Genomic DNA, 24,244 nt, shown 5'->3' with positions numbered 1-24,244 from the left:
GTTACATAAAGCAACAAACAGATCTTGACCCAATTTGGGAAAAGAAAATTTTGCCCTTATAATTACAGCTTTAACAACTATCATAGTTTTCTAACAGAGAGGTAAGGGTAGAATGGAGAAAAAGCCTTAGAAATAGGGACAATTAAGAGGAAAAAGGAAGCCAAAGCAACATTATTCCACTTCAGAATGTCAGCCGAGTGTATGTTCCTCGGTTTTTGTCTCGTCATAACAAAGATTTGGAGTGACGGACATTAAAGCCCTTGGTGTGTCCCAGCTCTGGGGTCTCAAATGGACCGTGTTATAGCTCTTAGACAAATCAGTGTTACAGCTCAGTGTTACGGCTCTATTTTATTTAGAAGATAGCAGGAAAATCCATCTTCAAGGCTTGAGGGCACATCGATCCAAAGATGCGAAGAGAAGAGCACCCCAGTGCGTGGGAGAGAGAGAGAGAGAGGGGGAGCTAGCTTTGGCTCCTCTTTTTATATGTTCCCCTCCCATCCCCCCAGGCCTGTCCTATGTAAGTTGGGCCAGCCTGGAGTGTTGTTTGTTGTACCTGAGGTCCTCACTCTGGTCCGACCTTCCTTTGTTCTATTTTCGCGGGCTTTTCTCTTCCTTATCTTTTAGCCACCGCCATTCTGGAATCTTTTCCCTATTCTAACTACCTAATAAGAACATTCTCTGTGTTATAAAATGGCACAGAGCCCAGGTGTGGAATGCTGATGGTGACCTATTGGACTAAACAAAGGCAAGTGCTGTGTATAAGCTTACATAGTCAAACAAATAAATTTGTTTACTTTTGTTTATATACTTATTTGATTAATTAAATTTCATAACTGTATGATAAATTCAGTTCTGGGCTATCACATGAATTACTAAAATATAGATATATTTTAAGTATTCCTATTAATGTGACTTGCATTTTGGGGCACCCTACCTGCCAAGTAACAAGCACCATCCTAAAATGATCCCTCAACAGTGAGGTGTATTCTATTCATGTACACAACAAATATTTGCTGTGTGGTGGGCGCTATTCTAGGCTAACAGTATATCAGTAAACAGCAGACTCTTTGCCCTCATGAAGATTATATTCTAGTAGAAATACAACAGACAAAGAAATGAATGTGTTAAAGGTCAGGTTTTGATCAACTTCTTTGGTAGAAAATAAATAAGGAAAGGCAGAATAGGGCACTTTGAGGTTGGGAGTTGCTGTCTTATATAAAGGGCTTCCCAGGTGGCTCAGAGGTAAAGAATTCACGGGCAATGCAGGTTCGATTCCTGAGTCAGGAAGATCCCCTGGAGAAGGGAATGGCTGCACTCCATTACTCTGGCCTGGAGAATCCCGTGGACAGAGGAGCCTCACGGACTTTTGCCCATCAGATCACAAAGACCAGGAGTGGATTCTGAACAAGTCACTTCCAAGGGAAGATGTGAAATTAAATGGAGAATCAAGTCACATGTCTGTTGGCCAGAAAAATGTCCCGGCCAGAAAAATGTCCCAGCCAGAGAGAAAAACAAGTGCAAAGCCTATGAAGTATAAAGATGTTTGGCTTATTTGAGAACTGCAGGTGGCCAGTTTAACTAGACAAACAGGGACATTGGTAGGACGGCAAGGAGATAGGGATCAGAGCATGGAGGCCTGCGTAGGTGCATGGCTTTTGCTCTGAGATAAGAAGTTGTTCATCAGAGAACTTTGAGCAGAAGACCGATCCAATTTGACAGAGATTTCTATAGGGTCCCTCTAGCCTCTGTAAATAATATGATATGGAGGCAAGACTAGAGGAAGAGTGATGATAGGGGCTTGGAGCAGGGTCACAGCAATGAAAAAAAGTAAGGAGGGGTTTCATCCTAAAATGCTGTATCTTGAGAATATTTTGAAAGTGGAATCTATAGGTTGTGCTGATGATTGGGGTGCAGAATAGGAGAGACAAAGGGGATTCAGGGTTGGCTCCAAAATTTTTGCCCTGAGTAACTGGTAAACGATATGGAAGATTTTTCAGGAATTAAATTACTTTGAAAATTACAGGGAATCCTTCAAATATCTCAAGTGGATCAAAAACTGAAGATAAGAGAACTATATACAGGTTGTCTGGGGGACAGGGAGACATAAATCTTACAATCTCAGGAGAGAAATAAAGTAGAACCAGCTGATGATTGGCATGGCACTGATTCAAAGTAACTCAAAAAATGAGAAATTTCTAGAAAAAGAACAGTGTGTCAGGAGGTTTCCCAGGAGTAGAATGGTAGATTTTCCACAGCTAGGCTCTTCTAAAAGCTAAAACTACCCCAAGTTGTGAAGACAACTAATAGGATGGAGAGGGTTCCAGCCTAAGGCATCTGATTACTGGTCTCCCAATCAGCAGTGGAAAACAGCTACTCAGAGGAGTGCAGGAAAACACTATGCTAGTAGAGACCGTGGACTGCTGCAACAAGCAGATGAAAATTTTGGCCCTGCCATTTATTTCCACGACCTGGGCAAGATATAAGAACTTTCTGAGTTCCTTCATATTTAAAATGGCAGTTGGAGAAATAAATGAGTTGATGACTGTAAAATGCATAGCACAGTGCTGTCACAGAAGAAATTCTGATAAACATTAACTGTATTATCACCAGTTCTCCAAGATGCATAGGAACAGGAGGCAGATTTCAGTGATCAGGGCCCCAGTAGGCCAGACAGAGCAGAGAGCACAAAAATCTCCCTTCACCAATATAAAAAAGAACAGCTGCTTCCCATATGGAAATAAGATGTTTGGAATTTTTTATGTTATTGCTTTTTAAAATAAGTCTACTGAGTTGTCACCCAAAAAGGCTAAAACACTTCTGATGTAAATGTCATGGTTTTTCACTTCTTGGATGAATTTGAGAGGAATGCGTATTAAAAGAATTGCCTGAAAGCAATAAAAATATAGTTATAATTTTCTTATCAAAGAAGTTATTGAAGTATGAATTTTATGATTACAATTAGGTAAAAATATGAATACAAATTTGAAGGTAAAATGAAAAATGGCAAGAATTGTAGAATTATAATTGTTTTCATTTGAAAAAGCTTTATTTTGTCATGTTTTGTATTATATATTTAGTTACCTATTGTTTTTAAGGATTTATAATGTATATGTTATAATGCATACATCCTTACATGCAACCACATGGGCTTCCCTGCTGGCTAAGATGGTAAAGAACCTGCCGGCAATGTGGGAGACCCGGGTTCCCTGGGTTGGGAAGATCCCCTGGAGAAGTGAATGGTACCCACTCCAGTATTCTTTCATGGAGAATTCCATGGACAAAGGAGCTTGGTGAGCTACAGTCCATGGGGTTGCAAAGAATCAGACGTGACTGAGCAATTAACACACAAAAAACTGCCTGAGTGACCATATACCAAAATATTAAAAGCAGTTAGGCCTTGGTGGTCATGAATCAGTTCAGTTCAGTTCAGTTGCTCAGTTGTGTCCGACTTTTGCGACCCCATGAATCGCAGCACTCCAAGCCTCCCTGTCCATCACCAACTCCCAGAGTTCACTCAGACTCACGTCCATCGAGTCAGTGATGCCATCCAGCCATCTCATCCTTGGTTGTCCCCTTCTCCTCCTGCCCCCAATCCCTCCCAACATCAGAGTATTTTCCAATGAGTCTACTCTTCACATGAGGTGGCCAAAGTACTGGAGTTTCAGCTTTAGCATCATTCCTTCCAAAGAAATCCCAGGGCTGATCTCCTTCAGAATGGACTGGTTGGATCTCCTTGCAGTCCAAGGGACTCTCAAGAGTCTTCTCCAACACCACAGTTCAAAAGCATCAATTCTTCAGCACTCAGCTTTTTTTTATATAATTGTATTTTCATCTTTTTCTATTTTCTTGGTAGTACAATTCTGCCAAACAGCTGTGTTCAGAACTAGTCAGAATAAGATGTACTCGTACAGATAATTTTACTCCTAAATGTAAAATATTGAATTCCCAGTCAAACATCCATAGATAAGGTTTTATTTCTCAGAGTAACAGCATTTGGGCTTCTTTGATGGGAAAAGAGTTTGCAAGGTGCTTATTGAAAAGATATTGGTAAAAGCTACTAATTAATTGACTTTGTTAAATACTCATTCATTCATTCACCTTAAAAAGGAGTCAAAAGTGCCCCTGGATGCATAAGTATATGGACTATTAAATAAGTTTCAATTGAGTAATTAAATGTTGACTGTTTGATATGGTTTAAGTTATTCTTTTTGTTGCTGCTTTTTAGTCATTGTTTCCAACCTTTGGGACTCCATGGACTGTAGCCCACCAGGCTCTTCTATCCATGGGATTCTCCAGGCAAGCATACTGGAGATGGTTGCCATTTCCTTCTCCAGGGGACCTTCCTGATCCAGGGATCAAACCCATGTCTCCTGGATTGGGAAGTGGATTTTTCACTGCTGAGCCACCAGTGAAGCCCAAGTCTTCTTGTTACTTTCTCTCAAATCTAGCAATCCCACTCCTGGGCATATATCCAGAGAAAACCATGGTTTGAAAGGATACATGCACCCCAGTATTCATTGTAGCACTGTTTACAATAGCCAAGGCATGGAAGCAACCTAAATGTCCATCAACAGATGAATGGATAAAGAAGATATGGTATATAATATATATAATGGAATATTACTGGGCCATAGGAAAATAATGAAATAATTCATTTGCAACAACATGGATGGACCTAGAGATTGCCCTACTGAGTGAAGTAAGTCAGACTGAGAAAGACAGATAGATGATATCACTTATATGTGAACTCTGAGAAATACGATATGGATGAATTTATTTAAAAAGAAGAAATAGACTCAGACTTAGGAAAGAAACTTATGGTTACTAAAGGGGAAAGGTCAGGGTAGAGAGATACATTGGAAGTTTGGGATTGATATATACATACTAGTATATTTAAAAATAGATAACCAACACTGTGTTAGTCTCTCAGTCATGTTGGATTCTGCGATCCCATGGACTGTACCCCACCAGGCTTCTCTATCCATGAAATTCTCCAGATAAGAATACTGAGTGTGTAGCCATGGCTTTCCCCAGAGGATCTTCCTGACCCAGGGATTGAACCCAGGTCTCCTGTTTTGCAGGCGGATTCTTTATTGTCTGAATCAACAAGGATCTACTGTATAGCACAGGGAACTCTGCTCAAAACCATGTGATAACCTAATTGGGAAAATAAATTGAAAAAGAATAGATACATGTATATTACAACTGGATCACTTTGCTCTACACCTGAAACTAACACAATATTGTTAACCGACTGTTGTTGTTTTAGTTGCTAAGTCTTGTCCAACTCTTTTACCAGCCCATGGACTATAGCCCACGAGGCTTCTCTGTCCATGGGGTTTCCCAGGCAAGAATACTGCAATGGGTTGCCATTTCCTTCTCCATAATCAACTATTCTCCAATATAAAATAAAAATTTAAGAAGAATAAATTCACAGTTTGAATGAAAAACTGCTATTGTTTAGTCGCTAAGTCGTGTCCAACTCTTTGTGACCCAATGAACTGCAGCATGCCAGGCTTCTCTGTCCTTCATCATCTCCCTGAGTTTGCTCCAACTCATGTCCATTGAGTCAGTGATGTCATCCAATGAAGGAAAAATAAATAAATGAAAACAAAATCTCAACTTAGGAAAATATTCCTTAGAAAATTAATTTAATACTAATGACTACACATTAAATTATCTGATCAAGTCAATGATAAAGTCTGATTAATATGAACAACTAGCACTTGCTCCCATAAAATTTGCTCTTTCATCCATCCATATACTAGCAAGTGATCTAGTCAATCTCTTGTATCACCTGGCAATTTTTAGGTAGGGACAATTAGCATAAAGTATACAACTATTGCTGCTTATAGATCCCCTAACCATCTCTTGAAACTGTAAAGATGCTCTTTCCTTGTAAACTACACAGGGCTTAGGTCCATATCAAAATTTAGGTATTAGTGACTGACCGTATTTAGTATTTCTGCTAAATAAAATTACTTAGCCTTTAGCAACTGGAGTCTGCTACAGATGTCTGTGAAAAACACATAAGAATTTTCTAGTACTGGATTTTACTCAGATTGATTCCACACATGACGTCTAGCTAGCATGAACATTTCTCATTTAATAATCTGTAAGTTTCATGGAAATTTGTTGTTCCATTTATCTGAGAAAATATCATATAACCCTGAAAAGCCTTATGAATAAATGCTATCAAGTTTCTCCACACAGGCCCTGAACATACTCAAGTACTTTGTGGATGCCAGTGAGCGTGACATGAGATAACAAAAAGGCAGGGCCATAATATCCAAGGAAAGTTTATCCTCATAAATTTTAGTGAGAGTCGTGAATGCTAATTAAGTCCAACTCTCAAGGCCAAGTATAGTTGGCTTTCATCAACCCACCTGATTCACTACAGCTGTTTCCTAAGGAAAACTGAAGGCGTGTAATTTGTTCTCACAGGATTTGAATTCTGCCTTATTTATTTATGATAGATCTTTGAGTTTAGAGGTTACATAACCACATGTTTATAATACCATTAATTGACCATATAATATATCTATTACTGACCATACAAATAATTTTTAGGGACTATTTCAATAACAAAATTTAAAAGACCTTTTAATGATATAAAATCTAAGTCCCCCAAATGCCTTAAATTGGATCATGCAGGAAATGACCAAAATCACATTATTTTGCATTTCTGGCTTTGGAGACGAGCCACACTTTGAGAACACTCAGGAAGAATTAGCAATGCTGATCCTGCCACAAACAACACAATCCAAAGCATTTTTTCCTGAGACTTTTAAAAGTTATTTGGCAAGGAGAAGGGGAGGACAGGATGGCGAAGAATACAGTTCAGAAGGGGACCTAAATGAGACAGATGAGAAATCTACTTGAAAGAAAAGTGGGTACTTCCGCTGTTTGAACCTAGAGTGGGTGATGGATAGTGCAGGCTTATGAAGGCTTTATCTGACATACGAGATGTTTTGGTTTCAGGATGATGTAAAGTTTGAATACTAACAGTAAGATTCCATTATTATTTAAAACTACTCTCTTTCCACAGTTGTAGTTGTAGTTGTAGTAAAGCCCTAAAAGGAGGAATAGTATGCAGAAATGGAGTATTTGATTACTTATAAAAATCAATAAGGAGGGACACAAGCACAGGTTTAAATGCAATTCCATATTCCAAAAAACTCCTTTTCTTTGTCATCTGGTTGTCCTCTGTGGAGATCCAAACATTTAGGATTGTTGATTCAGTGTTTAAAAAAAATGGTAAAATTATAAAATATAAAGCATTTTTTTTGCAAAGCTTTAAAAAGATGCTGTCTATCTAGCTGTCATTTGTGGCGGTTACACATATATTCCAATGCATACCATTCAATACAGATTAAAACATTCTTGAAGACCTTGTTTTCAGAATTGCATTCTGGATCCATTATAATCACAGAGAGAGAAACCCTGTTTATTTTTCTTTCTTCTTCCCTTCCTGCTTCCTTTCTCTTTGTCATCCTTCCCCTCACCCCCACCTTCTCTTTCACTGTTTCTCCTCCCTCCCCTTCTCCCTCATTTCTTCCTTCCTGCCTTTGTCTGCCATAACTCTGTAATATTCTTTCATACTATTGTTTAAATAAATTTTGGCTCTTTTCAAAAATTACCACCTTTTGTTCCAGGCATAACTATTCACCACCAAGAAAAATTTAAAAAAAAAATGTGTTTCAGATAAAAAAGGAAATTCCATAAGAATAATAGGGACAATGTTGGGGGGTAATCACATCCCCACTGTGACATCCCCCAACCTGTGTCACCTGACTGGAACAGAATTCATTTAGAGGTGTGTTAAAAAGTTTGTTCCATGACTTTACAGCGTAGTCTCATAAATCTAGGTATTGGGGACCCAGTGTATTTCTTGACTGATCATCTGATCAGTTTTGCTCACTATCCGTATGGGCAAAAAGGAAATAGAAACAAGTAATCCTCAAGGTTTGTATTTATGACAGTTGTTGCAGCAGCGTATTTAGAAAGAGATCAAGAGAGAAAATGGAACTGTATAAAATTACCAAGGAAGGTTACTGTGAGATGACCAGTCATGCACACAGATGATTATGACTGGTGGGGCCACAGCACTATGACCAAACTCTGAATGGAGGTAGTGATGGTTTGGAGACAATGAGGCAGAGTGGTGAGGAGTGTACTCTGTAGTCCTAGGCAGGTTGCTTATTAGCTATATGATCTGAAGTAAGTCCATTACATTCTCTGTGCCTTAGTTTTCCCATTGATAAAGTGGGAACACTAAGACCTCACACACAGGAAGCACCTACAGCAATGTTGAGGATTCATGCGGGCTCTACACACATTACCTATTGTATGTATGTATGGATAGTTGGTTATGCGTCTTTAGTTAAAAGGCAAAGAGGCATAGGAAATACTAGAAATATAAAGGAGTAGAAAAGTCATGTGGCAGAGAGAATCTTTCTCTAGTGATTTCATGTAAAATATGTCACAAAGAACCAGTCTCAACCCTGAGTCTCATTTTGTTGTTGTTGTTGTTTGTTTCTTAATTAGCAGTTTGTGGATGAGAGCAAATATTTTTTAAAAAACCAAAACAAAAATGTAGACACTGTCTATTCATGCTGAATAATAGAGTACAGTAGTAACATTTTTGTATCTTTCATTTAAGTACCTGAACATATTTTATGATTAAACTTTTTCTTTGGCAAATTCTAGTTCGTTCATAAAAATTGTAAGTTAACCTTTGACATTCAGATATTTGGTATTTGTGGATCCAAATTACTTGATGAACTCATATATAAAAGGTATAAAAAGCTTCAAATGATGTCCTAGAGTAGAACTGTCATCCACATATGCAACAACAATGATGATAGCTACCATTAACCAAGAGTCTACAATATACCAAACACTGATCTTTGCCATTTATACAAAAGATTTTATTTAGTTTTCTCAACAACCTTATGAGCTGGGCTCTATTTTTGTTATATAAGGTAAGAAAGTTCTAAAAAAAAAAAAAAGAAAGAAAGTTCTGGCACAAACTAAGGACTAACTACAGATGACCAAAATAACATGGATGTAAGTGTGTGGATCACAATGAACTGTGGAAAATTCTGAAAGAGATGGGAATAACAGACCACCTGATCTGCCTCTTGAGAAACCTATATGCAGGTCAGGAAGCAACAGTTAGAACTGGACATGGAACAACAGACTGGTTCCAAATAGGAAAAGGAGTACGTCAAGGCTGTATATTGTCACCCTGCTTATTTAACTTATATGCAGAGTACATCATGAGAAACGCTGGACTGGAAGAAACACAAGCTAGAATCAAGATTGCCAGGAAAAATATCAATAACATCAGATAAGCGGATGACACCACCCTTATGGCAGAAAGTGAAGAGGAACTAAAAAGCCTCTTGATGAAAGTGAAAGAGGAGAGTGAAAAAGTTGGCTTAAAGCTCAACATTCAGAAAACTAAGATCATGGCATCTGATCCCATCACTTCATGGCAAATAGATGAGGAAGTAGTGGAAACAGTGGCTGACTTTATTTTTGGGGGCTCCAAAATCACTGCAGATGGTGATTGCAGCCATGAAATTAAAAGACGCTTACTCCTTGGAAGGAAAGTTATGACCAACCTAGATAGCATATTGAAAAGCAGAGACATTACTTTGCCAACAAAGGTCCATCTAGTCAAGGCTATGGTTTTTCCATTGGTCATGTATGGATGTGAGAGTTGGACTGTGAAGAAAGCTGAGTGCCGAAGAATTGATGCTTTTGAACTATGGTGTTGGAGAAGACACTTGACAGTCCCTTGGACTGCAAGGAGATCCAACCAGTCCATTCTGAAGGAGATCAGTCCTGGGTCTTCATTGGAAGGACTGATGCTGAGGCTGAAACTCCAATACTTTGGCCACCTTATGTGAAGAGTTGACTCATTGTAAAAGACTCTGATGCTGGGAGGGATTGGGGGCAGGAGGAGAAGGGGACAAAAGAGGATGAGATGGCTGGATGGCATCACTGACTCAATGGACATGAGTTTGAGTAAACTCTGGGAGTTGGTGATGGACAGGGAGACCTGGCGTGCTGCGATTCATGGGGTCACAAAGAGTCAGACAGGACTGAGCAATTGAACTGAACTGAAGTGACAGCTGGGATTGAAACAGTTACTTCTCAAAGCATGCATTTCCCAATTGTCTCCAAATAGTGTTCTACACACTATACATAATTCTTCCCTGAGTGCCATGCTTGTTTAAGTTGATCGAGGGAAATCAAACAACCTATTGTAAGACAATAGGCTGATAACCTTTACTACCAATGGATTCCCTTCATTTATTGCAGCTCTGGTTCAGAAGGCAGAAGCATCAGTCATTATTATTTTAAAGACACTGATGCCTGGAGCAGAAGTAACTGCTTTTCGAAGTAAGAATCTTCCTTGCATATTCATTACACACATTTACACATTAGTCTCGGCATAACTCAAGTAGGACATTCCCCTGCTTGGTGGCCTTTCTTGTAGCTTCCCAGGGTTCTTCCCTTAAGGGAAGGAAGGCCTCCAAGCATCAGCTTTGGAATTGCCATGGCTAATTGTCTAGGAGATTTCTGTATTCAGGCAAACACCAGGACTGACATCCTAAAACAGAACATCATAACCTTTGTTGGCTGGTTCCCGTGGAGATGATTAATGGAGACATGACTAAATACACTCATTGACTATAAAAGCAAATTAGGGGAAAAAACGACCATTGGGCAGGAATACCAGCAAATCCTCCAGGGCAACCTGCTTTATGACTTTCTAGGAAAGGGCATTGATGCCATTGCTCAAACACTCAAGGATGGTTTAGAAAATCACCTCATGGTAGTTTTATCATGTTGTAAAGATTGTTTTACAAAGTACACACAGAAGAATCTTTTTCAGCCTTCTCAATGTGCTTTTAGTGTACAATTTGGTGCCTTCATTAACACTTTTTCAGATGAAGGCTAACAAATAATAGGCACATGTCTATACCTGTTGTATCCACTGAGATATCTAATTATATTTCTGGTACCCATAAGAAATAAAAGCTTACCAAGGAATGCTATTAGATCTTCAGGGGCCCCCTATGTATTGATAATAGATTATTTTGTTGCTACTACTTTTTTAGCTGAAGCAATTTTCAAACTATGTAAAACAGATACAAAAACTATGTGGATATATTTATATTGATTGTGGCCATTGGATTGTAGTGTAGAAGATTGTCATGTTCATTTTTTTAAAGTTGAGAAGTTAATGAAATAAAAGAAAGCTCTCCTCTTATAGTTAAAAGAAACACACTGCAGAAAGAAAGCACATTGCTATATATTACTTTTTATGACATTTTACATGGTTGGATGTAGAAAATTTAATCTAGGGTATGTTTTGTGGGCAATACAATATTTAAGCTTAGTTATCTCATCTGTAAAGTTGAAATAATAATTGTGAAAAATAAATAAGAGGATATAAGTAAAATATCTGGCAGAGTATAAACAACTTAATAAATGCTGAATCAATGTTATTTACTGTGTTTCTGGATTAACAGGACTCTTTCTAGAAAGGTGCTATCATGAGTGAATTTCTCTAAAATAAATGAACATCAGTGGGAGAAAAATTAATTTAGAGTGGCTCTCTACATTATTAAGGACAAACATATCAAATAGGAAAACAACTTGGAGACAGCCTAGAAACAATTGGAGTAATGTGGTTGTCTGTATTGGAAAGGGTAAATTAAACAGTCTAATGTGGAAAAGAAAATATAATAAAAGATGACATGACTGGATTTCAATATATATACTTTTTGTTATATCCTTATGTTGGATTAGCTGATTTAAGGAAGGCTCACTCAATCTGTACAGCATAAGTGCAACCGAATAGCACAAATATTAAATGACAAAGTTCAGGCAAAAATCTGTCTTGATAGCCACCGTGGTGTGCCCAGTCTAACAAGATAGAATTTACGTGACTGGACTAGAGATATTTATTTTAGGCAAACTTGTTTAGAATGAACTCACTTTAAGTGAAATGTCCTGCTGGAATAAATACACCATCTTATATTTAAACTCATTGTTTGACATCATTAATAGCAGGGTGGATTAATCTGGTATGTCAACTACACTGGGTTGGACAACAAATAGCAGAAGAGCTTGAAAAGGAAAACTGTCCTCCTTATCAGTTCATCCCAGAGTCGGATGGCTTTCAATCTGATTCATTCTGTGGTTGAATATCATCAAGAAGCAATGTTCATGTTGCATATGCACAAAATGAAATTCTACTCAGCAATAAAAAGCAACAAGCCACTGTTTTATGTGATAACATAGATGAACCTCAAATACCTTGGGTGAAGTAAAAAAAAGATAATTTGAAAGCTTTATATTGTATGATTCTGTTCACATGACACTCTGAAAACAAAAACTATAACAGAAAAAATTTGGTGGTTACCAAGGGCCAAGAGTAGAGGGAGGTGACTGACTAGAAACAGTCTTGAGAGAACTCTTCAATATGATGAAAGTGTATCTTGACTATGGTATTATCACATGAATATATACATTTGTCAAAATTCATAAGTTTATATACCTGGATGTTGCTCTGCTTAATTTGTACCCCAATATTTAAAACAAGAAAAAAGAACGAGTTTGTCATCTGTGTGTCTACCTGTCCTCTGGCTAATTTACTTCATGCTTGCAAGAAGGCTGCCTTTTTGTCAGGCATCACAGACAGGTAAGGCAATATGCACTAGAAGATAAGCTACTTTTTTTGTATGGTCTCCTTTTGCTTGTAGGAAAAAGTATTGCAGAAACAAAGTATTCAGAAGCCTCTCTTCCTACACTATAGATTTCAAACACATTTCATAGACTAGACCTCAGTCATATGTCGACCCCTTAATCCATTCCGGTAAGGAAAACTAATATCATAATTGATGTGGGTTCAGGATTTAACCATGAGGTTGGAATAGATTTCCCTAAAGCTGGACACCTGAGTACATTAAGAATTCACCTGGTAAAGATAAATCATGTTTGTGGTGAACATACAGTAGTGAACAGTTAAAAATGTCTGAACAATCAGTTAGAAACCTGATTTTATGCAATGATAAACTTTGACAGAAGTCAACAAGAATGAGATACGATGAAAACAAATATATATATATTTATATATTTGTTTTCATCTTAGGGAGAGGGTGGGAAGATTTGGGAGAATGGTATTGAAACATGTGAAATGTCATGTATGAAACGAGATGCCAGTCCAGGTTCAATGCACGATGCTGGATGCTTGGGGCTGGTGCACTGGGACGACCCAGAGGGATGGTATGGGGAGGGAGGAGGGAGGAGGGTTCAGGATGGGGAACACATGAGAAATAAAGGAATAAAAAATTAAAAAAAAAAAAAAGATGAAAACAAATAAACAAACCAAAAAAGCCAAGCTAATACTTGGCTGTACTTGCAAACTTACTTATATAATCTGATACTTGCATCTACTAGTAGATATATCTTTCTGGAATTAGGAATATCATACCTCTGCATGTGATATTCTTGAGGAAAGTTTCTTGATGAGGGATAGATTCAGAAACTATGTTATATAAGAAACTACTACAGGAAACAGCATATAGAAGACACATTAGATTCGATTTTTCTGTTGTCAAAGACTAGAGAAAAAACCATATGCAGAAAGTAGAGGACAATGTAAGAAAAAAATTTCAAATGTTAGAGTTATCCACAGATTTCTAATGGTGGTGAGATATTCATCACTGTAAATATTCAAGGCTGACCCAGATGATGCCTGAATGCAGCAGGAGAGTATTCTAGTATCAAATGGAGAACTGGATTGTATATTTGTAGATTCTTTGCAATACTGAGATGATGCTAAATTTTTCTCTTAAACATACAAGGAAATATATATGTATGCATAACTATATGTATTGAAGATACTTAAATATATATGTGTGCCTATGACTGAAAAAGAACTGCTGATTAAAAAACTAGAAGGGAATACATAATAAAAGAAAAATGTATTATACAAGGTAGTAAGATTATGAATGAATTAAGGAAATCTGGATGAGATATGGAAAAATTTCAGCTCAGTATAATACTGGGAAATCTCTGATCTGAGTGAGCACTATTTACAATGAAACTCCAACCAAACCAATTGTCTTTGGAATGTGCCTCTTTTAAGAGAGATTCTATGCTGACACTAGATCTCTGGGCCTATCCTGATACTCATTCAAACCCCAGAATTTTGAAGTCCTCTCTATTTATGTAGTTTTAGAAAATACAATGTTCACAGCATTCACTGAGATTAAGATTTTTGTGAATTCTTATAGATTGCAGGAAAGCTAATCCATAAAAGGGAGAAAATAAAATGCTTGAGAAATGTTTCCTCTCTGATTGTGCATGGTGTTGATTATTCATGGAAATATTACTATTGCTATTATTAGTATTTACCCTAATTTAGTCTCTTGTTTACCAGTTAGAGGAAACTGGAAGGTCAAGTTTAGAAATAATAGTAATCTACCATGGACAGAGCCAAATGAAACATCTCATAAATTACTACTTTCTTTGCTAATCATGGAAAAATGATGCTAACTTGAAATAACTCAAATGTACCAGGTAAATTAAAGCAATTTCCTAGCAACAACTAAGTGGAAACACAGTCAAACCTAAAGTTTATAGTATAAAGGATCACTCAATAACAGGTATGCTGAGGCTATTTTGAACTGTCTACAAAACTCAAAGTTAAATAGCAAAGAACTTGTTTGTAAATCTGTTTTCACAGTCTAGTTTTATCTTTTAACCTTTACCTCACATTAAGTGAATTTTGTTCTCAAGCTATTTAAAAGCATCCCTTATCGTATGTACAACTTTAGAAATGCATGTAAATTGAGAGGCTTACTGGATAGATGAGTTGTTCCAGGAAAACAGAAAAAACAGTAGCAGCAAAACCTTAATTAGGGGAGACTTGTAAGAACTCAAATGCAAGAAAATAACAATCACTGGAAAACAGAAAAAAGGGGACCATAAGCTGGTTACATTTTGTTAATTTCAGATGTACACTCAGTACCCACATTCTGCAAAGCTTATGTACTTCATGGTTGCAGGATGATGTATAAAACCATTTCATTTTCTGCCCCAGTGAGTTCAATAGTTATAAAAAGAAAATGTATCCATTTCAGAGTGGATTTTCACTAACTTTAATGTTAAGTTAAATTATTTTCTACTTGTTATGGAATTCTTACACTTTTTTAAAAGGATAACCTTTTCAGAAAGAGGTTACACTTCTTTCTGGGATCTAAACAAGAATGGGCCAGCAGACTGTTGTCGCTAGTATTTCCTACCAGATTAAGGCTTTCTTTACTTTATCGGTCAGGTTAAATGCTTGAATTAGTTTGTTTCTAAAAGTAGAAAACTGATTATTTATTCAGTCAGTAAAACTAAAGGCTCTTGTAACAGTTCTAGTGCAGGTGTATAGAATGATTTAGGAAACTTAAATGATAAATGCTGATGCTAAATGCTAAATCACTTCAGTTGTGTCCGACTCTGTGCAACCCCATAGACAGCAGCCCACCAGGCTCCCCCATCCCTGGGATTCTCCAGGCAAGAACATTGGAGTGGGTTGCCATTTCCTTCTCCACTGTATGAAAGTGAAAAGTGAAAGTGAAGTCACTCAGTTGTATCTGACTCTTAGCACCTCCATGGACTGCAGCCCACCAGGCTCCTCCGTCCATGGGATTTTCTAGGCAAGAGTACTGGAGTGGGGTGCCACTGCCTGCAATAGTTCTATACACTTAACCAATCTAATTTCTCACACAATACTCCCAATATGAAATAGCCTCCATATCTTCTCTGCTCAAGACATGCTTTTCACTTCTGTGCTTTTGTTTATTCTGCTCCTCAAACTAGAAATTTTATCTCCCTTCTCCTCAACATGTATTCAAATCCAGTTTAATCTTCAGAGCCAAATAAAATCCCTGCCTCCTACATTGGGACATACTGTATCAAACCCCATGGGTGCTTCTCTCTCACTCTCTGTTACTCCAGCTTATCTGAGAGTAATGTTTAATACTACTGTCTTATTTCCTTCAGTTCAATGGTTATCAACCTTGTCTGCACATTAGATTCATTAGAGATGCTTTTTTAAAAAGTGATACTTAGGATCCATCCACAGGAAAATGAAATCAGAATCGCTGAGGATAAAACTTGGGTACTCCTATTTTTTAAAAAATCTTTCCAGGTGATTTTGATGTGTACTGAACACGAAGAAACTGATTGTTTTAGAATAGGTTTAACTTAAAGCAGCTAGGTGCCCATTAAGGGCTGTAATTTAAGACTCTATTTTTTGTTTATTTTTATGCCACACTTGTGACATAGATCATGTACAACATATTTTGGATTCAAAAATTCAGATGTTAAAGCTCAATCAGGCCCTGAATGGTGAATTGGTTTCACTTTACATCCAAGCTCCAATCAGTTGATAATTCCTTCTTGCAAATCAAGTTGAGAAGGATTCTGAGGACTCTCTGGGTTCAGAGAGAAAAGGTGCAACCATTCAAGCTTACTGTCTATGTGGGTGGAGAAAGAGGGAAGACTCAGCATGCAAATATTTTTTTTTTTTTTTTGTCTTTGAGTAGAAGATATCCCTTATAATATGGAAAAATAAACTGGGATCTACATGGATTAAACTTGCCCTAAAGGAGCCCCATATGTTAGGAAAAACTGAAATCAAACTTAAATCCAATCTCCAGCCTCCCCAAAGAATGGCTTATTTAGAGTTCACCAGGCTTAGTTATAAACTCCTTTGTATTCCAGCCCATCCCTAGTCGCCCTCTGCACTCTGGTATTCTTGGCATCTCAATTCTCAGAACTTCTGAGAAACTCTCTTTGTTTCCTCCACATGTTCACGTTGCATAGAACATCCACAAACAAAACACAGTGCCTGACCAATAAACGGCTCTTTCTCATGTTTACAGATTTCAAGAATGCTATTGACACAGATGAAGCCCAAATTAAAAAGATCTCAGAAGACTAGAATGCTACATCTTCTGCTCATAATTCGTAAACTTAAATATACATCAAAAGGATTCAAAGAATGTAAATCTTTACTGTCAGTAGGATTAATAAAATAATGTACCAAAAAATAAAAGTAAAAGGTCTCAGAATGAAATGAATGCTGAATAATCCAAGAAAGCTCTACCATAAGAATTCACCTTGATGCTTTGGAAATGTTACGAAGGGTACTAAACATCCTGCAAGAACGTTGGCTCCACCTACCATCTTGTACCCTTTTCTCTCTCTGTCTCCCTCTCAAACCCGTGCGGTGCACTCAGGCGTGCAAACGCATGCCACAAACTTTTAGAATTTCTATTTTCATTTTGCAGAGTTACAGTAACCAGGAGAAGTAACAGAAACTAACTCATAAAAACCCAACGTATAACAGAAAAAAAAACTATATGAACTCCAATTTATATGAATAGTAAAGCAATTTTTTATCAGTGTCTGGTTCAATATGAATTAGATTACATTAGTGACTGCCTTCCACCCAACCCAAATCCCTCATTTTCAGTGTCCTTAATTTCAACTGTCTTTGATGGTACTGAATGGAAAAGTCCCCTTGTCGCCAGTGGTTAAGAGTTGTTATTAACAAGATTACCAAGGAAAAACTTACTTGCCTGAGCTTTTGCTCCTAAGGAATGCACTTTGGAGATGGCAAGATTTTCAATTTAGTTTTCCAGTTCTGTTGTCTTCAGAAAAGTTCCCTGAAAAAAATAAGTCAATTGCTGTTCTCATTTTCTATAAATTATTGACAACAGAAATGCCAAATCATAGATGAGTTATCTTATAAAAGCACATTTACATTTTCAAAAATAAAACAAAAGTTCAAAACAGAATATGACTTCTCTAAATTTCTGTTCTATCAGATACTGTGTGTTATCTTCAATATGACTTGGCAGATAACAAGTTCCCCTATGTGAAAACAGCTGTCCTGTAAATTGGAAATGATGTCTAAGAATTCTTTTCAAGACAAATTGGATTAATAGTGTCTGGAACTCATCCATGTTTTACATATCTCTAATAACTTTTTGCCAGCGTAATTTCATAGCAAATATTTCAAATTTTTAAAAAGTGAAATAAATATTAAAAAATCTGTAAGCCCAAATAATGCTTGAATGGGTGAAAGTCAATTGCACCATGACAATTCTGCATTTTTGTTGAAAGGGGAATTTTCTGTTCCCATAACCACAAAATCTCTAATTCCATGAGCCAATTAGAGATTTTGTGAGGTAGTAATGCTCTGAAGGGGAAATGCCATTCCACTGACCACAGAACTAGAGGGAGTAGGTAATGGGCTGTATAAACAGCATAAAATAATAAGCATGCACAGTAAGGTAACGTGAAATGGAAATAAAATGTAATCATAACAGCTTTGATCTTTATGCTTTGAATTTACTGAGTTGTTTTCCTCTGTGGTTGTATTGTGCAGAGAATGGCTTAAACTTCCCACTATAGACACCTACTCAAATAAATGTTGCTTTCATCAAGCCAGCTTCACAAAGGTATGACTTATTTTGATGGACTTCAGGAAAGTTTTCATGGTTTCTTCTACACCAACTAGTCAGTTTATCCTTTAAAGGATACAAACACACACACATTTTTCATAATCGAATGTCTCAAAAATTTTAATAATTTATGTGTACAAGGAATGACAAAATATACAAAAGGATAAAAATGTATGAAGAATGATAAAGACAACAGCATTTGCTATTTAAATTGTCTACCGGTTTCTTTCGTCTTCCTTGGTCTACGATGAACATAAATTTTTTAAATCTCCTGCAGCATTTTTGTCTGCCCAAGAAACATCGCTTATTGTCTTAATCATAAGTCTTATATATGTATGTGTGTGTCTATACAGACATACACACACACCATATACCAATTAATTAGTTAATTAACTATCATTTTACTAAATAGTTACTGCTTTTCCTAAGGGCAGAGGTAAAGCTCACTCTTTTGTTACAGTCAGTCTAATACTTTGTATCAAAGGAAACAAATACTGGAGACAGACTGGTTTTGCAACTTACTGACTATGTAGCAATATTACCCAGTCTTAGTTTTCTTACCTATAATACAAAGAGAACACAACCTACCTCACAGTTTAAATAACATAAATATGTAAATCTATTATTATATAATATATGCATAGAGCTTGATTATTCATAATTATAAAGTTGATCATTATCATTAATCATAATACATAGAAGAGAAAAATAGATATTTTAAATTATTTGGTGTATAATTTAGAGTCCTAACAGGAAATCAGTAATACACTCAGGTTGGAATAATCTGAGAAGGATTCATTTGCCAAAAGGCTGAGAACAAAGGTATGGGAGGAGAACTCAAGCAAAAAGCAGAACCTGGAGTAATGAGAAGAGTAGGTTCCTGAAGCCAGGCAGGCCTAAGTCCAGTGCTGTGCCTCCCATTTCCCATTCTCTGTCTCCGTTTCTCCATATAATGCATTGTTTTCCATTTCACATTTTTAAGCCACATAATTCTCCATCTGTTCTTTCCATGTCCCCCAATTAATGAAAAAAGGTGTGAAAATGTTAGCCTCTAAGTGGTGTCGACTCTTTGCAACCCCATGGACAGTAGCCGACCAGGCTCCTCTGTTCATGGGATTCTTCAGGCAAGACTACTGGAAGGGATAGCCATTCCCTTCTCCAGGGGATCTTCCTGACCCAGGGATCAAACCCTGGTCTCCTGCATTGGCAGGTGGGTTCTTTACGACTTTACCACCTGGGAATTAGCTCTTCTGATAAGACAATCTTCGTTTTGATTACTGTTGCTTCAATTCTCATGTCTCTGAACAGAAACATTGTCTCTTTCTTTGTTCAACATGGAATGAGTGGCCCTGATTCCTTGACTAAGAATTTTTCTGCAGAACACAACCACCACTGCTTATCACTCCTTGCCATCAATAGAAATGGCATGCTTTCTGAAATCAGTTTCTAATATTCCATCCTGACCACAACCTCCTGTGCATCTAGTTTTCACTCAAGTGGTTACTTCCCTAGTTATTAAATTATTGTATCAGCCCTGTCCCTTGAATATACATGAAAGATAAATGAGAAGTTTATAAATGTACTTTAAATTCAGTTTTTTAAAAAACTCTTTTTCTTGGAAATTTAGGAAATATAAATGAAAAAAGATAAACCAAGATGAACGGTTGTTTCACTGTCATTTCATGGACCTCTCCTAGACTTTCCACAAGTTTCTGTTTTGCATTTTCCAGAGCTTTGTTACAGTTTTTTTCTTTAAGGGAGTTAGTGTTAGTTTCTTGGTTTCCAACCAAAAAAAAAAAAAAGGAACAGATTTATATCAGCACTTTAACTTATTCCAAAATCTCAAATGTATTGACTCTATCATTTTTCTCTTATCCATTAATTTCCTCTTTCACTCTCTCTCCTTTTCCAACTTGGATTCCACAGTCCCTTTATAACCACTATCCAGTAAATATGCTCATCACCTCCTAAATTTTCTCTTCTTTTGATTATTTCCCTCATGCCTTGCTTGAACATGGAGCTACTGTTCCCCTAAACGCTTTGACCCAAGAACTCAGTTCTCGGTATTACAGCTAAGTTAGGTAGAAAATACAAAATAAATTACTAAATACTAAAGAGAAAAGAATGTCCAAAGGAATAAATAGAAAGAATATGAAAAATGCAAGGATTCCAATTTACAAAATGTAGGTGTCTAAGATCGTCACTTTAACTCCTTGTGGAGAACACAGCCTAACCCACCTCTAGCCAGAGCTGCTTCTACTCAAGCTCCAAAGGGCTGACATGGCTCACCATCTTACTGTGGAACTCTCATTTCTCAGATCCCTATCCCAGGTGCCCTATCTTGGGCCTCCATATTCAGAGGGACCTGCTCTGATCTTCTACCAATTGCCTCTTTGTGTGGTGTTTGGCATCTGATGGTTCAAGAAAACTTGCTCATCCAGAGACTAAAACCTGCTCATCCAGAGACTATAACCTCCTGCCACCATTTCTAAACCATACTCCAGGAACAAGGACCTGTGGCGTGAGTGCCTCATGCCTACCTCCAGAGGCCTTGAAGGCCCCTCCCCTAGCTCCACCCTCTGAGGGCCAACCATATGCCAGGGATTATGCACCTCCACCCGAAGGATGGCTCCAGGGCTGTTTATAGGGGTGTGGACAAAGCTTGGACATGCAGGCAGGGGTGTCCCATGTATTTGCAGAAAGAGCTCTTGACATACAGACAGACTAGGATGAACAAGAAGTAGGAAAACCTTAATAAGAAGAGTTGAATTATCTTTATTATGATTATGTATAAAATGAATATTTTAATTAAAAATAAACAATCATTAAATGTTAGATATGGGAAAACAGAAAAGTTTAAACTTAAATATAAAAAATATGGATATGACCTTTATTTATGAAGTCATCTACCCACATTCAAAATTAAATGAGGTTTTGCCCCCACTTTTGTAGAGTCTCTATACAGAGTTTCACGGATGCAAGGAAGTGACCTACATTCTAGTTGGGTAGTTAGGAGAGTAGAAATCCACATACAGATGATGGGATGTTTTCCAAAAAAAAATAAGCCATTTGATTTTTTTCCTAGTACTGAAGAAGGATGAGCACAAATATTAAAAAGCAAAGATAAACAGGTCTTGCTGAGTCGTCCAAGACTGACTCCATTTAGGTCAATGTCATATGATATATCAGTGTGGTTTTAATCATATTGTTTTCTGGTTAGCATTATGGGTGTGCCCCATTCCAAATTCAATTATTACATGTAATTTTCAACTGCCTGTATTGCAGTGAGCCAGACTATCAGTATTAAATCAACCAGAACTCCACCTAATTTCAGTGGGAATATTTTATAAGGATAAACTGGATTTATACCTAATATCTTGGAAGGAAACAACAATATGTGGATTAAAACACAGCTTTTGTATACAGAACAAATGTCCTTTGTTTGGCCACATACTTGCTAAAAAAACTATTGTTAGGTAAATGATATATAGGAATTTACCTATTTAAATCAACAGAAGGTATTTTCATTACTTCATACAACTACAACAGCAAATAAAAATGCCTGGCTAAAATAAACACTGAGTGAAATAATCATGCAAAATAATGTAGCTGAGTCAAAAAATGCTTAACTATTCTGAAGATTCCATATCATTGTATATTTTCCAAAGTGTTACTTTTGTGTAACATTTCACTAGACTTTTTCACAAAAGGGAACTTGACTAGAGTAAGGTAGAGAGAGAGGTTAGTTTTAGAAAATCTGCAGTTTATCTTCACGCCCTTGATTAAACTACAACATTTAAAGTAATTCTTACTTTTAAAGTGTATTTAATTTGAAGAGATAAGGGCATGCTACTAACATACATGTAAGGCACAATGCGTGGCAGGACTCGGCTGTCTCTACTCTTTACACTATCTGAATGGATACACAGCTCACCCAAACATTAAAGATGCCACACATGAGTGGCCTTCCCAGGTGGCACTCATGGCAAAGAATCTGCTGGCCAATGGTGGAGACTCAAGAGACCCAGGTTTGACCTCTGGGTCAGGAAGATTCCCTGGAGTAGAAGATGGCACTCCACTCCAGAATTCTTGCCTGGAAAATTCCATGGGCGGGGGAGACTGGCAGACTACTCTCCACGGGGCGGCAGAATTGGACACAGCTGAGCACACACACGCCGGTGGTTGCTTATGGCCTCTGTGCTGTTTTCTGTATTTGGGTATGTGTGCATGTTTCTTATTCTTCTGATAAAACTGAAGAGTTCTCTAATCTGCTTTCAAAACAGAACTAAAATTTCCAGAATTTTGTATTCATCTTTACATACTTGGTATGGGTATGCATATAAGTGGTTTGATAATTGAACATGATAACTTGTCCATCATTATAAAAAGTACATAAATTACAGGGTAATGTATAAATTTTCCACTAGAAGAAAAAGCAACAGGGGATATTATCTGCCAAGTTAACCTTTTAAATTTTTTCTTCTTTAATACAAAACAGTGTAGAAAAGAAATTAGATTTTCACTGAAATTCAACACACACACAGCAAACTTTAGTTTTTGGTGAAACATCTTGGTATATAAAATTTCTAAGATTCAGGTATATGGAAATAAACAGATCCTTATCAGAAATTTACAATCATATTGTTTAGACTCCATTCACTGTTTTTTTTTTTTTTTTTTTGACTGAAAAGCTCTGATGGAAAGCATTTAATACAGATCCGCAGTGTTGATGTACTGTGACTAAAATAAGGAGAGTGAGTTTTTATTCTTGGATTGGATTCTGATTTTGAAAGAGATTAAACTGACCCAGTTGTGGCTAGCATTGTAGAGTATAAGAATTTCCAGAAATAAGCAACCACAATGCTCTTAAAAAGAGAGAGAACACAAGACAGACAAAATTTGCTTCATCAAAAAACATATTAAGATTTAATTATCAGAATTTTGTTATAAAATACATTGTCTAGAATGCCAATGTTAATAATAATAATAATTACTTGGGAGACTAAAAATAGATTGGGACAAAAAGCACAGAGAAGCCTAAATATTGGAAGATTCCTTTGTAATTTAAAAAAAAATCTAATGTATTTGTGGTTGTTCACTCTTCAAAATACTTAGAGAAGTAAAGAGAATGTCAAATACTAGTTCTAATTAAGATGTATTATTGGGGTAGAACAGAATGTACTATGTATTTTGTTATTATTACAAAAAACAGATTTACTTAGGTTATTTTTGTTGTTGTTGTTCAGTTACTCAGTGATGTCAGACTCTATGAGACCCCCAGTACACCAGGCTTCCCTGTCCATCACAAACCCCCAGAATTTGCTTAAACTCATGTCCATTGAGTCAGTGATGCCATCCAACCATCTCATCCTCTGTCATCCCCTTCTTCTCCTGCCTTCAATCTTTTCCAGCCTCAGGGTCTTTTTCAATGAGTCAGTTCTTCACATCAGGTGGTCAAAAGATTGGAGCTTCAGCATCAGTCCTTCCAATGAGTATCAGGATTGATCTCTTATCCTTGCAGTCTAAGGGACTGTCAAGAGCTTTCTCCAACACCATAGTTTATAAGCATCAATTGTTCAGCACTCAGTCTTCTTTAAAATGATCCAACTGTCACATCCATCAGTTCAGTTCAGTCGCTCAGTCGTGTCCGACTCTTTGTGACCCCATGAATTGCAGCACGCCAGGCCTCCCTG

The 24,244-nt window shown here is 37.1% G+C and overlaps 1 long non-coding RNA gene across 1 annotated transcript in view; it reads left to right on the top strand.

Annotated features, from left to right (window-relative positions):
- The window catches only part of LOC133253830 (uncharacterized), a 321,191-nt gene extending 303,896 nt beyond the window's left edge, over positions 1–17,295 (top strand). The window contains exon 4 of the long non-coding RNA XR_009738468.1: positions 16,965–17,295. This is a non-coding gene — a long non-coding RNA (uncharacterized LOC133253830). The remainder of the gene's footprint in view (positions 1–16,964) is intronic.
- The last annotated feature ends 6,949 nt before the right edge of the window (positions 17,296–24,244 follow it).

The sequence above is a fragment of the Bos javanicus genome, chromosome 9 (assembly GCF_032452875.1).
Source record: "Bos javanicus breed banteng chromosome 9, ARS-OSU_banteng_1.0, whole genome shotgun sequence".
In the NCBI taxonomy this organism is placed as follows: Eukaryota; Metazoa; Chordata; class Mammalia; order Artiodactyla; family Bovidae; genus Bos; species Bos javanicus.
This window is presented reverse-complemented; position numbering and strand designations above follow the sequence as displayed.